This window comes from Pelophylax lessonae (assembly GCF_965119305.1).
Source record: "Pelophylax lessonae genome assembly, chromosome: 6".
Classification (NCBI taxonomy): domain Eukaryota; kingdom Metazoa; phylum Chordata; class Amphibia; order Anura; family Ranidae; genus Pelophylax; species Pelophylax lessonae.
The window spans coordinates 270,195,972-270,215,521 of record NC_138773.1 but is presented as its reverse complement, the minus strand read 5'-3'; the positions used below and the strand labels follow the sequence as shown (position 1 = coordinate 270,215,521).

Genomic DNA, 19,550 nt, shown 5'->3' with positions numbered 1-19,550 from the left:
AACCAACATCCCACATTAATACTTTGTTACAGGAGTTAGGACTGCAGGTAATACAGGGTGCCGTGGAGTGGCCCTGCAGCTTACACATGCATTTGCAAATGTGTGCTAACTAAACCCCTGTTTTTAGCGCATACTGCTAGACAGGTTAATTTGGTTGGTAAGCAGACTGGTTGGTGAATTGAGCTGGGAAATTCTTTGTTTTTGTCTCACATGCGTTGCCCTTCCATGTGCTCTTTGCTATGAAGGCCAGTTATACAGTAGGTGGGGGCAGGGGCCATTTTGTTTGTTGTTGATGGTAGACAGGCAGCTGGGAAGAGACATGTCAGCTTTCCACCTTCTGTTTTAACCCTCAAAAGGCCGCAACCAATTGCACCATGACCACGTTGACTTGAATGAGACATCAGTATCAGTTGAATAAACCAGCAGTACTGCCTGCTGAACGTGGCAAAGGGTTTACTTGTGTACAGCCCTAAAAGGCTGCATGTGGTTGGGGGGAAGGAACGCGGTAAAAGTGTGGCTCAACAGTATGCTATTACTGCCCCCCTGACTGCACATCTAGATGAACCTTTATTTTTGAACGTCCTAATATAAATGTTTAGTTTCAAGTAAAGTCAGTTTAATGAGCAATAGCCTTACCGCCGCGGCTTCTAATTTAATAGTAGTTTGTAAATTGTCTTTTACAAAATAAATGACAAAAACAAAAAGGAAAGTTAATGATCTGGGAGTTAAAATCAAGCTGTCTTATTTATAGCTTGCACTTACTGTTGATGAGCCATAGAAACTTGTTGATGAGCCACAGAAACTTTTGCTCTGATGAGTCACATGACCAGCAGAACTTTTTATACAACAGAAGAGCAGCTATTGTTCAGGAAACAACTTTAAGAACACTGAAGGCAATTGTCTTTCATTCCCACATGGGCTGACAAGCCTGGTGTAGCCGGAGGTAAGGCTGTGTGTTTTTTTTTTAACAAATCTTGCTCACATCACTCCTTTGCTTTAAACTCTTATTTCACAACCACACACTGGATTAACCGTTGAACTTCAAGAAAGAGGAAGGTTCCCATGAATCAGATGATTAAAAAAAATCTAATAAACAACACTCCCTATATAATTATCATTTGATGGTTGTCCTGCGCTAATATGCTCTTGTTTACGCAGGTGGGAGGGTGGTAAAAACAGCTGCTGTTGTACTGACCACCATGCCAGTTAACGTGGCCAAGGGCCATGTTAGCACACCGCTGAAGTCATGGTGTGGCAAAATTTAAACCACAGGTTGTGTTCTGCAAATATGCCAAATGTAATCAAGTGAATGGGGCCATGCCACAACCGCTCTGCAAAATACCATAAGGCATGTGGCTGTGGTGGGTTTTCAATGGTTAACACAGAAGAGACATCATATACAGTATATGAGTCCTTATGGGCTCTTGAAGTAGAGCTGTGCCCAGCATTAACTGACACTAGCTGAGAAAACGTTATTTTTCTTTCTCCACAGGAGAGCTCAAGACACATATCCCAGCATAAACTCGCAATATATTGTTGCATGCCGTGAAATCTTAAAGCTGAACTCTAGGCAAACAGTTAAAATCACAGATAAAATATATATATGGGAACTGTTTTACCTGCCAAAGGATTTGTATCTCTACCCATCCTGTTCTGAAATTTACACAGCTCTGCCACATAGCACAGCCCTGTCTTACAGGCCAGGACACCCTATTTTTCTCCAATTCAGTTAAAGCGGAATTCCACCCAAAAGTGGAACTTCCACTTTAAGTGCTCCTGAACCCCTGACATGGCACATTTGACATGTAATTTTTTGGAGGGGAGGGGGGTTGCAGGTACCTAGATTTGACAGGTACCTGCTCCCTCTTCCACTCAGGCCACCTAGGCGGCTTGAGCGGAAGTTCTCCTTTCCCCCTCCCTCCCTGCATATTTCTGGGACACATCAAAGGTCCCAGAAGATTCCTGGCCACTAAAGAAGCGCAACGCGACCACACTTGTGATGCTGGTGCCATAGCTGCTGACTTTTATTAAGCCCAAAATGGCTGGAATTCCACTTTAAGTAACAATTTCCGGTCTTGTCCTTCCACCACCCAGTGACTGGACAGAAAAAGGAGATCCATTCATCTGTCTTTCACTCTGTGTTCTCTCCTCCTATCAGCATGTCCCTTGGTAATGCATAAGGCTGTAGTACAGCTGACTTGTTCCTTGTGCTGCTTCTCCCTCTCTAGTCTCAACTGTGCTCTACAGGGACTGCAAGAGGCTGTTTCCTCTTTGAATTCTGTTACTTATACTGTTTGCATTAAAAAATGACATTTCATGACATATTAATGATTAAAAAGTTTCAATTATGTGTGTGTTTCATATCTGCCTAGAATTCTGACTTATGTTTCCCCATGAGAGCTGGTAGTTAAAAATTTATATCAGCTGCTCCAAAGGTTTATACAAGCAAGAAATAGTACACGTAAAAAAAAATAATAATAATATATATATATTTATTTATTTATTACAGGTACTTATATAGTGCCACCAATTTATGCAGCGATTGACATATATATTGTCAATTCATATCAGCCCGGCGCTTACAATCTAAGGTTCCAAACTCATATTCATACTTACACATACAAGGGCCAATTTTGACAGGAGCCAATTATCCTACCAGCATGTCTTTAGATTGTGGGAGGAAACTGGAGTACTCAGAGGAAACCCACACAGGGAGAACATGCAAACCTCAGGCAGGTAGTGTCATAGTTGGGATTCTAACCGATAACCCTAGTGTTAACCAATATATACCGTATATACGTATACACCATATTACCAAAAGTATTGGGACGCCTGCCATTTCTTGCACATGAACTTTAATGGCATCCCAGTCTTAGTCCGTAGGGTTCAATATGGAGTTGGCCCACCCTTTGCATCTATAACAGCTTCAACTCTTTTGGGAAGGCTGTCCATAAGGTTTAGGAGTGTGTCGATGGGAATGTTTGACCATTCTTCCAAAAACTCATTGGTGAGGTCAGGCACTGATGTTGGACAAGAAGACCTGGCTCACAGTCTCTGCTCTAATTCATCCCAAAGGTGTTCTATCGGGTTGAGGTCAGGACTATGCACAGGCCAGTCAAGTTCCTCCACCCCAAACTTGCTCATCCATGTCTTTATGGACCTTACTGTGTGCACTGGTCCAAATCCTTTGGGGGAGGGGGGTTATGGTGTGGGGTTGGTTTCAGGGGTTGGGCTTGGCCCCTTAGTTACAGTGAAGGGAACTCTTAAGGCGTCAGCATACCAAGACATTTTGGACAATTTCATGCTCCTAACTTTGTGGAAATAGTTTGGAGATGGCCCCTTCCTGTTCCAACATGACTGTGCACAAAGCAAGGTCCTGGCTTCAACCATATAGAACACCTTTGGGATGAATTAGAGCGGAGACTGTGAGCCAGGCCTTCTTGTCCAACATCAGTGCCTGACCTCAGAAATGTGCTTCTGGAAGAATGGTCAAACATTCCCATAGACACACTCCTAAACCTTACGGACATTACCTTATTGAACCCTACGACCTAAGACTGGGATGCCATTAAAGTTCATGTGCGTGTAAAGGCAGACGTCCCAATACTCTCAGTAATATAGTGTACGTACACGAGGGGCGTTCAAGTCAAACCGGGACTTTTAGTTTTATAGGTATAAAAAGAGATGCTAACGTGGCGGTACCACACACAGTAGTAAGTGGAAAGTGTGTCCTATTACTAATAGGTGGCGCACATGTTGTGAGCCAGTCCGGAGACCGTTATTCAAGATGGAAGACAACAGTGTAAGTGTGTGCATGGAACAGCATGTGGTGATGAAGTTTCTTGTGAACAAAGGTGTAAAACCTGCGGATATCTACAGAAGACTTCAAGCACAGTACAGTGATGAGATGCTCAGCCACAAGAAGACATCAGAATGGTGTACAGTGACAATCCTGGCTGTGGTGGTTCCCAGCCCACAGCAATCATTCCTGTGAGCATTCAGTGCATGGAACGCCAGATCCTAAATAATCGATGCATAACCTGTCGTGAAATTGCACAAGAGATGTATCTTTCTGTGAGAACAGTGAACACAATCATTCATTTGCAGTTTAGCGCATGCTGGGTACCAAGACAGCTTTCCGCTTTTGACCGGCACAGAAGAGTTGAAGTCAGCACTGCGTTGACAGGGAAGGCCAGGATTTTCTTGATCGCAAGATTATATGTGACGAAACCTGGGCACATCCTTTAACTTCGGGAATCAAAACAAGCATCAAAGCAGTGGAAGCATTTGGAGTTAGTGGCGCTTCACCCTATAGCGATGTCAGACATTGCATGTGATTTGCACTGCACTGCTCTGCAAATTACATGCGATGTCTGTGCAATGGGAATTCAGCCATACAGATTGTAAGTCGTGCAGGACCCTTATTTATTTTATTATGGTCAGCACCAGAATCGGGTCGCATGGGTGTTCACACCTATGCGATCCGATTCCTGTCAGAATTGACAGTTCGCACCCTAATCTGGAGGTGTCATTAACTTTGTCACTCCCAGCAGTTTACATATGGCAGTGTGAACTGCCTGCAAATCAGGTGCGATGCAGGAACCCACAGTGGATTTGCAGGGTTCCCGCATCGCACCAATGTGAACCGGCACAAAACACCGCCAAAATTTTTTTGAACAATTGGATCTACAGGTAAAGTGATGGCAAGTGTTTTCTGGGACAAACGTGGCGTTATTCAAGAGTATTTTCTGCCCGGTGGTGCCACTATCAACAGTAAATACCACTGTCGTGTTCTGAGTAATGTGCATAAGCGTCTGTGGAAAAACAGCCTGATTTGATCACTAAGGGCATCCACCTGTTTGGACCCCTAAAAGATTTCCTTGGAGGTCAGCATTTCAGCACTGATGACGAAGTGAAGCAGGCTGTCCTAGGATGGTTCAGGCATATTGACAAACAGGGAAGGACTGGGCCAGGGGGCAGGGGGGCAAGTGCCCCCTGGGCCACTCTGATGCCGCCCCAAGGTTTTGGTGAAGAGAAGTAAAAAATCCCTGCCGATGACCTACTGAGTGCAGGTTGAAGACAAGGGCAGAGCACAGGCCTCCTCCCCCACCCCCAGCATGCATGGTGTAAAGTGTATGAGTAGAGGTCGGTTCCATGCCCCACTGGAGACTCTCCTCCAGCCTCAACCAAGCTGTCCCAGCTCCCCCCTCTGCCCTCTGGTGGCCGGGTCGGGAACCTGGATTCAGCCGGTAAGTAGAGAGTACCTGGAGCAGAGCTTCAGCCTGGAATGGGGGTAAGGAGGAGGCGGGAAAGAGGGAGAGTGGGAAGGGGCCGATGCGCTGCACCACGGGTCTCTGGCTTGTACTTGCCAGTGAGCCCCTGCTGACAAACCTTTCTATGCTAAAGCTTTCCAGGCATTAGTTAAACGCTTAAATAGGTGTATAAATGTAGCAGGGGAGTATGTTGAAAAATAAATACAGTTTCCACGGCTTGAAACTTTTTATGTAATTATCCGCTTGCTGACCACCCTATTGAAGTTTTACTATATACTTTTATATATAGGTGATCTGGTTCTTCCGGGTATGGCGCACACATGTGCGCCGCTGGTGGCTCACTCCCACTGTCATCACACACAGCAAGAGCCCAGTGGCGGGTACAGCGGGACCGTTGTCTGCCGGCACCCGCCATTGTTTAGTACACACTGCACAGGCAGAACGGCGATTTGTAAACAAGGCAGATTGCCATTCTCTCAGTAGGGAAGGCATTGATCATGTGTTCCAGCAAAGCAGGGACACATATCTATGCTTCCCTTATCAAAATACTGGATACTTGGTATTTACTCCCCCACAGTAAACAAGCACTGGCTAGGAACACATTTAACCCTTTGATCGCCCCTGATGTTAACCCCTTCCCAGCCAGTGTCATTAGTGACAGCGCATATTTTTTTAGCACTGCAATAATGTCACTGGTCAAAAAGTGTTAAAAGTGTCAGTTAGTGTCCAAATTTTCCACCGAAATATCGCAGTCCCGCAATAAGTCGCTGATCGCCTCCATTACTAGTAAAAATAAATAAATAAATAATTAATTAAAAATATCCCATAGTTTGTAGACGCTATAAATATTGCGCAAACCAATCAATATATGCTTATTGGATTTTTTTTTTACCAAAAATATCAGAATATATATTGGTCGAAACTGATGAAGACATTTTTTCAATTTTTTTATTAGATATGTTTTATAGCAGAAAGTAAAAAATATATATTTTTTTCTTCAAAATTGTCAGTCTTTTTTTGTTTATAGCGCAAAGAAAAAAAAATGCAGAGGTGATTAAATACCACCAAAGAAAGCTCTATTTGTGGGAAAAAAAGGACAAAAATGTTATTTGGGTACAGCGTCGCATGACCATGCAATTGTCAGTTAAAGTAACATAGTGGAGTATCGCAAAAAATGGCCTGGTCAGGAAGGGGGGCAAATCTTCCAGAGGTGAAGTGGTTGTATAAACTGAAAAACCCCAGCTTGACTTGAACGCCCCTCATATATACATATATATATATATATATATTTTTTTTTTTTCATACAATATAATAGACTAATTCACTGCCCTACCACATAATTTATTTTCAGCAAAGACTTTGTCTGAATTAGGGTAATGTTAACCCAAAAGATCTGCCATGCTTGCTGTTTCATATTTAAATTTTTGTGTTTTATTCACACATTTGAAAGCACTCCCTCTAGTGGCCATCCGTTTATTATGGAATGTGATGATCATCCAGCTATCTTTTGAATGACTGTGTATAGTAAGTCTATTGCTTTCAGTCAAGCGACTAGCCTTGCATGAGAGCTGCAGTGAAGGCCAATCATTGATCAGCATTGCAAACAGGAAACCAAGCCTTCATATGTGATGTGCAAACATGGCGGCCCCCTGGTACATAAAAATGTACAAACTATAAACAGAAACAAGGTATCCAATACAAAATTAAAATACATTGATAAAGTTATTTAGATTAAGCTAACCATTAAATATAATAAGCGAACTGATAAATATGTTGGTATATTATGTTGGTATATTAATTCCTTTTTAAATATATATATATATATATGGAAAAGTGCAATCGCCCTTCAAATATAAAGATGTGACTTTTTTACTCAGTTGCTGCCAAGGGCTGGCAGAAAAAAAATCATATTCTGCATAAAACTCCACTAAACGTTACATAAAATTCCTCCATTATTAAAAATCAAGAGACATGAAATATAATAAGCCATGCATTATACATTAAATAATTCAAGGTCAGCAGCTACAAGAAATAAGTTATGTGCAGCCATCTGTAGCATGCAGCGGTAGGCCAGCATTGTGCATAAAAATAAAAATTAAACTAATTAGCATTGGCAAATCGTCTTGCGTTTACAAGTCATAAAATGTGACAGGTCTGCAAAAACACCTCTTTAAAAAACTGCACTATTTCATTGTATGCAGGGCCCTTCATTTATTCACCCACTCAGTACTGTATGATCAAAAAAATCTGCCAAAGTATAAACAAGTTAAAAATGTAAAATATGACTAGTTTCACGATTCTGCAATCCAATTTTGATCTGATTTTCAGTGCGGTGCAAGTTGGTCGCATTTTGGATGCTGTTTGTATATTCTATGGGGCCAAAGTAGCACTGGAATCGCACAAAGTGGTACAGGACCCTTTTCTTAAATGGCGCCGTGCTGTTACATTGATGGGAACAGGCACCGTTGAAAACAATGCTGATTTACTAAAACTGGGGAGTACAAAATCTGGTGCAGTTGTGCATAGCTTCTAACTTCAGCTTATTAAATTTAGTGTTGACTAAAAAAAAAAAAAAACCTAGAAGCTAAATGGTTTCTATGCAAAACTGCACCAAATTTTGAACTCTCCAATTTTAGTAAATATACTAGTGTGAGCCAGGCCTTCATCAAAATAATTAATTATCTTAATAAATTAATTGCCAAAATACTTTTTTTTTTTTTTAATGACCAAAGAGTTGAAAGAGTCCACTGACGGGTAGACAGGACCCTGGAGAAAATCTTTGGTTAAACTTTAAATGATGTCACTTCTATTATTCTAAACTTTAAGCCTTCTCTAGCAGTAGAAGTTATGAATTTTGCCCTCTGATCCACAAAGGGACAGAGAAATAAATGGCAACGGACCAGATAAAATTATACAAAATGGCGAATAGCTTGTTGTTTAGAGGGCAGGAAAAAAAAAAAAAGAAGGAAAATGGAGGATATTGTTATATACACAAAGGGATAAATTTCAACAACTCGACCAGTCGGCAGCTGCTGTTCTGTACAAGCAAGACACACAAAAGAGTAGGAGAGATGAGGAGGGCAGAGCTAAGGCAGAGCAGTGATCAGATGCTCTACATACAGATCCATCTCTCATCCCCCCCCCCCTTCTCTCCAGATCCTGCCTATCAATTCCCATTACCCTCCTGGCACAAGGCCTGGGATTTGGACAGTATTGTTGTGGCGATTTTGGCAATAGGTTCACTTTATAGGTACCCTTACCTCACTTAACCCGTAAAATACTAACTAGGGAGGTGCTGGCTATGCAAAGCAGAAGGTGGGGTTAGAGGCTCAGTCAACACCCCCTTAACCCCAGGACATGGAGCTTTAAAAGCATATAGGTATGAATGGGACGTTTGGAGAGGCGGTGGATGGGTCATTCAGCTGTATTACCAGTTTAAGGTTACTGGCAGATGTTCCTGGCATTGAGTTGCAAGACATATGGGATTTTTTTTTCAAGGGAACTGAATTACTCTTAAATACTGGGCTGGTTTTTCCCAAGAAAAAAAAAAAAACGCTTGAATACTTGGAATTTACTACCGAAGAGGATGGTGTTCAAACAAGGAGAGGAATAAGGAAACAAGAAAATTGGATAAATACATAAACAGATATATAGATGATATTCAGAAGGAAAATTAGCACTATGGTTGGCAATACTATTTTCTCTGAAAAGTACACACTTGGAAACAACTACTAACAGAAAAAAAAAAGAATGCCTGGAATATACTACAATAGAGCATGTTTGTTGAGATAAATGGATAGATAGATAGATAGATAGATAGATAGATAGATAGATAGATAGATAGATAGATAGATAGATAGATAGATAGATAGATAGATAGATAGATAGATAGATAGATAGATAGATAGATAGATAGATAGAACATAGCACTATGGAAGACAGAACTATTTTATCTAAAGAGTAGTAGACACTTGTAAAGAGCCACCACCAGAAAATAAATATATTAATACATGGAATTTACTACAAAAATAATAATAAAAAAAAACAAATAATGCAAAATAATAATAATAAAATATTAAAAAGTGTTTTGTTGACATTATTCTGGAAAATATAAAGGGAATAATAATAATAACAACAACATCAAGAGAAAAAGGAAACCATATAGATAGATAGATAGATAGATAGATAGATAGATAGATAGATAGATAGATAGATAGATAGATAGATAGATAGATAGATAGATAGATAGATAGATATTCAAAAGAAAAAAAACTAGCACTATGGAAGACAGGACTTTTTCATCTAAAGAGTAGTAAACACTTGGAAAGAGCTACCAACAGAAAAAAAATCTGAAAATCTGAAATCTACTGTAATAATAATAACAACAATAATAATTTTAAAAACAAATAAACTAATAATAATAATAATAAAATATTAGTGTTTTGTTGACATTATTCAACATCAACAGGGGAAAAAAGGAAAATAGGGTATGATGATGATAATAATAATAATATTATTATTATTATTATTAATCATCAAAAATAAGGTAGTCAACATAGATAGCTAGATAAGATATTCTAAAGAAAAAACTAGCACTATGAAAGACAGGATTATTTCATCTAAAGAGTAGTAGACGCTTGGAAAGAGCTCCCAGCAGATGTGGCAGGAATAAGAAGTGAGTTGAAGCATGTCCAGAATAAAGTGATTTATCTTCAGACAGAAGAAGGATTACATCATTATAAGAAATATGCAGACGATGATGACCAGTATGTCTTCATCTGACCTCAATATATACAAATACAAACCACACATACATACAAATAATAATAATCTATATTTGAAGAGCTCTCTATATACAGATGCATACCCTATGTATCCAGCCTAGGTGTGCATATTGTGGGACTCCCAAGGGTTAAAAGTGTCCTGTCCCAGAAGAGTACACCCAGCACCCACCTGGAAAGGGTTACTCCCTGTAAGCCAACCCCTTTGCTAGGCTTTGCAGGGAAGGAAGGGTTAAGGGTCTGTGCTGCCAGAGAAGAGGACATGTTTAGGAAGCTGGGTTCCTTCTTACCTTCCTAGGAGTGGAGGGGCAGCCAAGGGCTCCCCCAGTGTGTGGGGGGTGGTGATGGGGACACTGGGGACAAGGCACAGGGACACACTGCTGGCAGCGGCCGTTGGGAAGAGATTCAAACATAAATAGAGAGAAAGGGAAGGGAGGGGGGAAGGCAGCAGCAGCCAGTGTCCGAGAGATCAGCCTGCTGGAGGCTGGAGGAACACAGCCGGGGCTCGGAAGGCTGAGGGCATAAACTATGGGGGGCAGAGGATGCCATGGAGGGGACGGGGGGGGCACCCCTGGGAAACTTTTAGCAAATTATTTCTTAGATGCTAACTGCCCCCTTTGCATCCTGATTCCCCCCCCTTCCTCACCCCCCTTCCTTAATGCCCTATTTACTGCAAGCCTCTAGTTCTAACCCCCCATCAAGGGGTCCCCCCCCCTCCCCCACCTCCTAATCCAGCTTCGGAAGTCTTTAGAAACACAGGGAACCCCCTTCATCAGCTGTCGGGACCCCCCCCCCCCTCTAAGTAATTCTAGGTCAGTGCACCCCTCTGGTGCTGCAGCCCAGAGATCACTCACCTCTAGACCCAGCAGTGCCTTGGGGAGGGGGGTGCCCCCTCTTCCTTGCCCGGGGATCAGGGGGAGAGGTGATGGAAGGTTATCTGCTGTTCTTGCCAGTCTCTTTTTGTGTGCTGTGTGTCTCCAGGAGCGGTGGGAAAGGACATAAAGGAAGAGGGTGTAATTGTGCTCCCTCTATGTGTGTGTGTCTGTTTAGTTCCTTGCAGCAGATTGAAGGAGATTCTTCTCAAGGTTTTTATTCAGCTTCACTTCAAGGCAAAGCTTCATGAACCAAAAGTGACGTCAGCCAACAAGCCTCTCTAACAATGAAACTTGCTGTTAACCAGGGAGCCTGCAAAGGAGGCGAAGGGGAAAATATGGGTTATTTGCTGCTTTTTTCTCCCTTCTAAGTTTATCTGTCTGCGCAGCATACAATACCAGCTGTCTGCTGGAACATAGATCGCTCTCATTCTACCTACACTTTATACAACCATGCAACTTTGTTGCTGTAAATGTAACAATTTATTTTTTTGTAAATAACTGTCCTAGTAATGTTTAGGTTTTGTGTCAATGTTTTATCATGTTTCTAACATTTTTATTTGTCTTTAATATACTTGTAAATACAGTTGTGTGCTGTACATGGGAAATTTATATATTGCATTATTTATGATGTATAAAGAGGACATATATTCTGTAACCCTTTACAACCAGGTGCTTGAAGTTTTGTAGGACTTCTCAGTGTTCTGGAGGTGTGCCTTATATGTTGTATTATTTTTCTTCATACATTGTCATCTTACTGTTTGTCTTTTTATATGGTTATATAGTTTTGTGCTGTACTTGTAAGAATGGGATTTTTTTCTTATATATATTATCTTTATTTTGATGTATAAAAAGTAAAGATATTCTTGTAACCCATCACAACCAGGTGCTTGAAGTTTAGTTGGACTTCCCAATGTTCTGGTGGTGTGCATTGAATGTTGTATTATTTTTCTTCTTACATTGTCATCTGTTTGTCTTTTTATATGGTTGTACAGTTTTGTGCTATACTTGTAAGAATGGGAATTTATCTTTTATCTATTATCTTTATTTTTGATGTATAAAAAGTAACAATGTTCTGTAACCCATCACAACCAGGTGCTGGAACTTTAGTTGGACTTCCCAATGTTCTGGTGGTGTGCATTGAATGTTGTATTATTTTTCTTCTTACATTGTCATCTGTTTGTCTTTTTATATGGTTGTACAGTTTTGTGCTATACTTGTAAGAATGGGAATTTATCTTTTATCTATTATCTTTATTTTTGATGTATAAAAAGTAACAATGTTCTGTAACCCATCACAACCAGGTGCTGGAACTTTAGTTGGACTTCCCAATGTTCTGGTGGTGTGCATTGAATGTTGTATTATTTTTCTTCTTACGTTGTCATCTGTTTGTCTTTTTATATGGTTGTACAGTTTTGTGCTGTACTTGTAAGAATGGGAATTTATCTTTTATCTATTATCTTTATTTTTGATGTATAAAAAGTTAAGATGTTCTTGTAACCCATCACAACAAGGTGCTTGAACTTTAGTTGGACTTCCCAATGTTCTGGTGGTGTGCCTTATATGTTGTATTATTTTTCTTCATACATTTTTATCTTACTGTTTGTCTTTTTATATGGTTGTACATTTTTGTGTTGTACTTGTAAGAATGGGAATTTGTCTTTTATCTTTATTTTTGATGTATAAAAAAAGTAAAGATGTTCTGTAACCCATCACAATCAGGTGCGTGAAATTTAGTTTAAACATCTCATTGGTCTTGGCAGTATGTGTTATATGTTGTGTTATTTTTCTTCTTACATAGTTATCTTGCAGTTTGTGTTTTGTATGGTTGTACAGACACTTTTGTGCTGTACATGTAAGTATGGGAATTTGTCTTATACGTGTAGTCTCTATTTTTGACGAGTAAAGAGGAAAAAATGTTCTATAACCCATTACAACCAAGTTTTTGAAGTTTGACTTCTCATTGGTCTTGGCCAGTTTGTTTTTTGTATGGTTGTATAAACACTTTTGTGCTGTACATGTAAGTATCGGAATTTGTGTTATATACAGTATAGTACATTGCCTTTATTTGTGATGTAGAAAGAGGAAAGATGTTCTGTAACCCACCACAACCAGATGTTTGAAGTTTTTTGGACTTCGCATTTGTCTTGGCCAGTTTGTTTTTTGTATGGTTGTACAAACACTTTTGTGCTGTACATGTAAGTATCGGAATTTGTGTTATATACAGTATAGTACATTGCCTTTATTTGTGATGTATAAAGAGGAAAGATGTTCTGTAACCCACCACAACCAAGTGTTTGAAGTTTTTTGGACTTCGCATTGGTCTTGTTGGTATGTTTTATATGTTGTGTTATTTTTCCTCTTGCATTGTTATCTTGCAGTTTGTCTTTTGTATGGTTGTACGAACAGTTTGTGCTCTACATGTAAGGATGTGAATATGTCCTATAGATTGTATTTATTTTTGATGTTTAAAGAGGAAAGATTTTCTGTAATCTATTACAACCAGATGTTTGAAGTTTAGTTGTACTGCTCATTGGTCGTGGCAGTTTGATTGATTTATGTGTTGTATTTTTTATGTATAAAGAGGAAATATGTTCTGTAACCCATGGCAATTAGGTCCTTTAAGTTTACTTGACCTGCTTATTGGTCTTATGCATTGCACAATGTTAAAGGATAAAGAGCAAGAATCAGGGGAAAGATGTTGGGACACTTTCATGCAGGAGACTTTTCAAGTTCTGCCCTTTTTCAGCATCCTATATTCAGGTATGGAACAGTGGCTTAGTAGTTAGACCTTATGCCAGATAGAGATGAGCTTGGGTGTCCTCCAAACCCATCTCTAGTCGAACTCCAAACTAACGCTCTTTTCTTTCTTTCTACTCTAGTGCGCTCCGGGCCAGGTCGTTCTTGCAACTCACATAAATGATCCAGCTCGCAGCTAATTGTAATAAAACAGATCGTGAGTTCAGAGTTCAGCTAGATATGAGTTCAGAGGATGCCCAATATTGTCTGTAATGCTGGGTGTTTTGAAGTTTAGATGGATTGCTCATTCTTCTTACAGGTTACACAGCATTAAAGGATAAAAAGAAAGAATGGGTGTAAAGGTGTTGGGCCATTTTCATGCAGGTGGCTTCTGAAATTCTGCAATTTCTAGTCTCTATGCTCAGGTAAGGGCGGCACAGTGGTTTTAGTGGTCAGCACATATGCAAGATGTTTGAAGTTAAGTTGGACTGCTTGTTGATCTTGGCAGTATGTTTTATATGTTTTGGTGTTTTTGATGTATAAAGAGAAACAGTGTTCTGTAACCCATTGCAACCAGGTGTTTGAAGTTTAACTGGACTGCTCATTGGTCATACAGGTTACTCAGTGATGAAGGAGAAAGAGCAAGGATGAGTAAAAAGCTGTTGGGTCACTTTCATGCAGGTAACTTTTCAAATTCAATTTTTTTTTTATCTCCAGTTACCTATATTCAGGGTTGGGTGGCACAGTGGCTTAGGTTCACATAAGCAAAGAAAAAGCTGGCATTCCGGTGTATACTCTGCAATGTTGTGTTTATTGGCGGGTAACAAATGCAAGCCACAAATGTCAACGCGTTTCAGCCAAACTGGAAAACGTAGTCTAGATTCACACCTGAGCCAAATGAAGTGCATAAGTGAGTCGTTTTAACACTCAACATCACGTTTCCCATTATATTCAGTGGTGCTATTTAAACCTGAGCATTGTGTTGCTGGTCTCTCAAATAAGTGCATGACTTCAGTGGTGAAAAAAACATTTTTTCCTTCTCTTAGTAATCTGCTTTCCATTGGCTAAAACAAAAAATGCTGAAGCCTGAAAAGGAGTTTACAAACGTGCTCCAAAAACACTTAAAGAAGTTAAAGTATGAAACTAACCTTAGTGGATGACACTTATGCAAGCTCTTTGAAGTTTGCTTGGACTTCTCATTGTTTTGGGGGTTGCATGGTGTCAAATAGCAGTCCCATTGCACACATTCCTCGAATGGGCTCTCAAAAGTATTGGGTTCTGCAGCAATCAATAGCTGGCTACTGGAGCATCCACAACAGAATGTAAATATTTGCCAGTGCACCAAGGATCTTCAATTGCATCCAGACGGTTTTTATAGAAGAAAATCACATCACAAACAGTGTAGTGCAATGTTTCCGAGCCGCGCAGGACCACTTTGTCAGGCATGTGACACACACGTCACATGTCTGATGAAGGGGTCCTGTGCAGCTCTGAAACGTTGCACTACACTGTTTGTGATGTGATCTCTCTTTAATAAAAAAACACTTGGAAACAGTTGAAGATCCTTGGCGTGCTGGCGAATATTTACATTCTGCATGGTGTCATAGACACAGAAAAAAGTGAATTGGTGTTGTGGCGCTTTCATGCAGGTGACTTTTTAAGGTCTGCTTCAGTTTACTATATTCAGGTATGGGCAGCACAGTGGCTCAGTGGTTAGCACTATGCCAAGTGTTTCATGTTTAGTTGGAGTGCCGGTTCACACTGGTGCGATGCGGGAACCCTGCGAATCCACTGTGGGTTCCCGCATCGCACCTGACTCACAGGCAGTTCACACTGCCATATGCAAACAGCTGGGAGTGTCAATACAAAGTTAATGACACCCCCAGATTAGTTCGCATATCGCAATGGGAACTGTCAGTTTGGACAGGAATCGGATTACATAGGTGATCACCCATGCAAAACGATTCTGGTGCGGACCAAAAAAAGGGTCCTGCATGACTTTGGTCCGATTGCGATGAAAATTCAACTATACAATCTGTATGGCTCAATTCGCATTGCACAGCCATCGCATGTAATTTGCATAGCAGTGCGGTTCGAATCACATGCAATGTCTGACATCGCTATGGTGTGAACTGGCACGGATTGCTCATTGGTCTTGGGAGTTGCACATTGTTGAAGGTTACAGAAAAGGTATGGGGTGGCTTTCATGTAGGCATTTTTTTAAACTCAGCTTTTTTTCACTTTGCTATGCTCAGAAATAGGTGGCATAGTTGCACTGATAGTTGTTAGCACATATGTTGATTTGAATCTCGGCCAGGACAATATCTGCCTGGAGTTTGCATGTTCTCCCTCTGCTCAAATTTGTTTCCTCCCACACTCCAAAGACTCCAAAGACATGGTTGTAGGTAAATTGGCCCCTGTCTAAATTGGCTCTTTCATATGTGAACAAATTGCCTATGCACATTCTGCAAGCTGGTCCCAAGTCAAGCAATTGTGGAAGGTTGAGGAAAGACCTGGCGACCTACCTTATAAACAAAATTTGCCAAAAAAATTCCATGGAAAAAGGCTTTTAGACATGGTGCAAGCAGAGAGCTTACCCATAGAATTGTTAAACACCAGATTTGACTGTATGGATGTATACATACGTACATATTCAGGTATATTCTCCCAGCACAAACATATTAAGAATTGGAAGGGGCACTGAAAAGCCCTCTTTTTAAATGAGTCCCAGTCCAAGTAAAAAAATCTAGATAAACTTTTAGGCCTCCTTCACACTGGCGCAGAAGTTTCTACACTATGAATTAGGTGTACAGACTTACCTGCATGCCCAAGTTTGACAGGCATGTTGAATGTACATTGTCTGCATTCGGGACCATGTATCTGCTCATGTATGCCTGTCAAGCTCTTCTGTGCAGGTGAGTCTGTACAGCCACTGCATCTGCTTTCTCTTACATAGGCTGCCTGCTTACAGCTCCTGGTGGGGCACATTCACAATGTACAGGCCTCTGTGTCCTTGTGACTGAAGCACTGGCCTATCTTCTACAGCAGGGGTGTCAACCTCAATTTCATTGTGGGCCACATCAGCATTAGGGTTGTCCTCAAAGAGCCGGTTGTGGTTGTATCTGTAAGACTATGCATCTACTTAGATACTTAGAAGCATGCAGTGTACAAAGTGTAGAGTTCACAAGTATGCTACATACAGATTGCAGAGTTCAGGGGTGCGCTATGTACAGACTGCAGGGTTGAGGAGTGTATGACATACAGAGTGCAGCGTTTATGGGTGCCCTATGTACAGAGTGCAGAGATAAGAAGTATGTGGTGTGCAGAGTTCAGGAGTGTGCGGAGTACAGAGTGCCCCCACCTCCCAAATAGCTTCCTTACATCTCATCTGCCTGACTCTAGTACCTCCCTGCAGTGTATTACAGGTGGCTCCACGTCTCTTACTTGAAGGGAAATCATTGGTCGGCACTGCTGTGCTCTGCTGCAAGTGCATGCAGGGTAGGCAGGGATCTGCAAGAGCCGGAGGTGGCAGAACGGAGTTCCCTCATGTTCCAGCTGAAAAAAGGCACTGGGTGCAAGGGCCACATGAAATGGCCTGGCGGGCTGAATTCGGCCCGTGGGCCTTGTGTTTGACACCTGTGGTTCCAACAAACTGATCTCACCCCAACTCATCTGGCGTTAAAGCAAGGTTCATTTAATCCTATGATGACTATGCAGACTGTTTTGATGACCACAAAGTGAAAGTGGGGTGAAAACATCCAAAAATGCTCATGTTGCGTTTTCATTCATTTTATGACTAGTCTAAACAGTCAAAACAGTCTAAACTAGTCTAAACAGCTGGTGTGATCATCACAGAGGGTAGGCTGTGTGCTTATTTCAGAAGGTACGATCAGTTCTGTTAAAGTACACCTTTCATGAAATATGCAGCCTGCCACTGCTGACCTCTTCTACTTAAAATGCTTGTTGCCTGAGTTTTTTATATAGATATGCTGCGGCTTCAGGTCCATCTGACTCACTGACCAGGAACAAGTACATAAGATAAGGAATTTAATTTTTTTTAATTTACTTGTTGCTGCCTACTTGCACATGATCTACAGTGAAACCAACATATTTCCCTTACGACAGCTGATACACTGCAGTTCAGCCAATGCCAGTCGAAGTGCGTTTTTTACTCAACATCTACCCCAATTTCTGTCATTTAGCTACCCAAAACAAAAAGCAAGCAGATCACTGGTGAACATTCAGTTCAATGCAGTCAATTTTTCATTTGAAAACTGACAGAAGGCTTTCAAAAGCACCACAAACTGGCAAGCATTTCGGTGATGGCCAGGATGGGGCAGGACCAGTGCTGGATTTAGAAGGGGGCAAAAGGGGGAACTGCCCCGGGCCCCCTGACAGAAGGACCCCGTCTATAAAAAAAAAAATAAAAACCAATATAAAAAATATAAAATATTAATAAAAAAAGGAATAATAATATAAAATATATAATAATGAAAAGAAAAAAACTTTATTTTATTAAATGTATCTTGGGAAGTAATATTTTGCTGGACATAGTCCATACATTTTTTTACTCTGGACTGGTATATCGTATTTTTTTTAACAATGAATTTTGGCAGCTCAAGCGAACCACACAGAGCGCTATGACTGTGTGTGTGTGTGCATGCATGACCTCTGAATGACGTTGTGTCATGCATTTTAAAAATGTGTGAATGTCATTGAGAATGTAAACCAACATTGTATATAAGAGGCCCTCAGAACCTGAAGTACCCTGAGCCCCCCAAGGTCTAAATCTGGCCCTAGGTTGGATAGTGCCTACTGCCCATGTCATTTATAATATGGTAGACATTGCTAGCCGCAAACATGCTGCAGCCAATGAGTTGCGACATTTTCTAACCTTGCTGTGTGACATGCATGCCGTCTCAAAGGTGGACACGGTTTCTGGTGTGTCCTGATTTATTTTTGGGGTGGCCCATGACCGAGAGAAAAAACGCATTAATTTCAGTGGTCACAATACAGTGAACTCACCAGTGCAATGGCTAAAACTCACCAGCCCTGGCTAAAGCTCACCACATTTTAGATTTAGTTTTAGCAAATCTGAAAAAGATTGTACAGTCAGATTGTAACTTGTATGGTGAGCTTTAGTTGATTAAACTCTTTAAGACCATTTATATGGGCAGCCTGGTATCTCAGTTTATTATGTTGACGTTTGAAGTGATAATTACCGCCTTGGTTATAATTGCTTTTTTTAAGCTGGCAATGTGTTTGATGAATATTGTCATTATAGCTATAACAAAATGTCAGGATAAAAGAGTATAGACAATGTTCATTCTGCACATATTGTATTATATCAAACATTGTGATACAGATGAATGTATATATAAATATATATATCGTTTCTATCTGTTAAAACTTAAATAAAAACCATATTTACATAAAAAAAAAGTACAGCTAGAAATCGCTATGAGCACTGTTATTGGTCCCCTGGGATCATTGATTGAGAATTGCTGGTGTAGCACTGCCCCCTTGAGGACTGCTGAATTCTTTAACTTTTGGGTCCCTCTGGGTTACCGTTAGCAACTGCATGCACAAACTTAAAGCAGTAGTATACTCCGCTTTTTAACTTTTACCTACAGGTAAGCCTATAATAAGGATGACCTGTACGTAAAATTAATATTTCCTAAACCTCCACGGTTTAGGAGATATTCGCCCTGCATGCAGCCGCTGACACCAGCGGCGCATGCGCTCTGAAGCTCCGGCGTATCTTGCCGGACCGTCAGAGCTCCTTGCCGGGTCCTTGCTGGAAAGTGAACTCCCGCGCGCATGCTGACACCTGTCCTCTGACTACTCTACTTCAGGTTGGCCCCCTCATGGGTCAGGCCCTCAGA

General features: G+C 40.8%; 1 protein-coding gene across 17 annotated transcripts in view; it reads right to left on the bottom strand.

Annotated features, from left to right (window-relative positions):
- BAZ2B (bromodomain adjacent to zinc finger domain 2B) overlaps positions 1-11,377 on the bottom strand; it is a 427,534-nt gene extending 416,157 nt beyond the window's left edge. For 15 of the 17 annotated variants that reach the window (XM_082260068.1, XM_082260080.1, XM_082260085.1 and 12 more), the window contains exon 1: positions 10,909-11,376. The gene's annotated coding sequence lies outside the window, so the exon portion shown is untranslated. Of the gene's footprint in view, positions 1-10,908 lie in introns of all 17 variants that reach the window. The other 2 variants (XM_082260072.1, XM_082260076.1) reach the window with 1 other exon arrangement.
- Between the last annotated feature and the right edge of the window lie 8,173 nt (positions 11,378-19,550).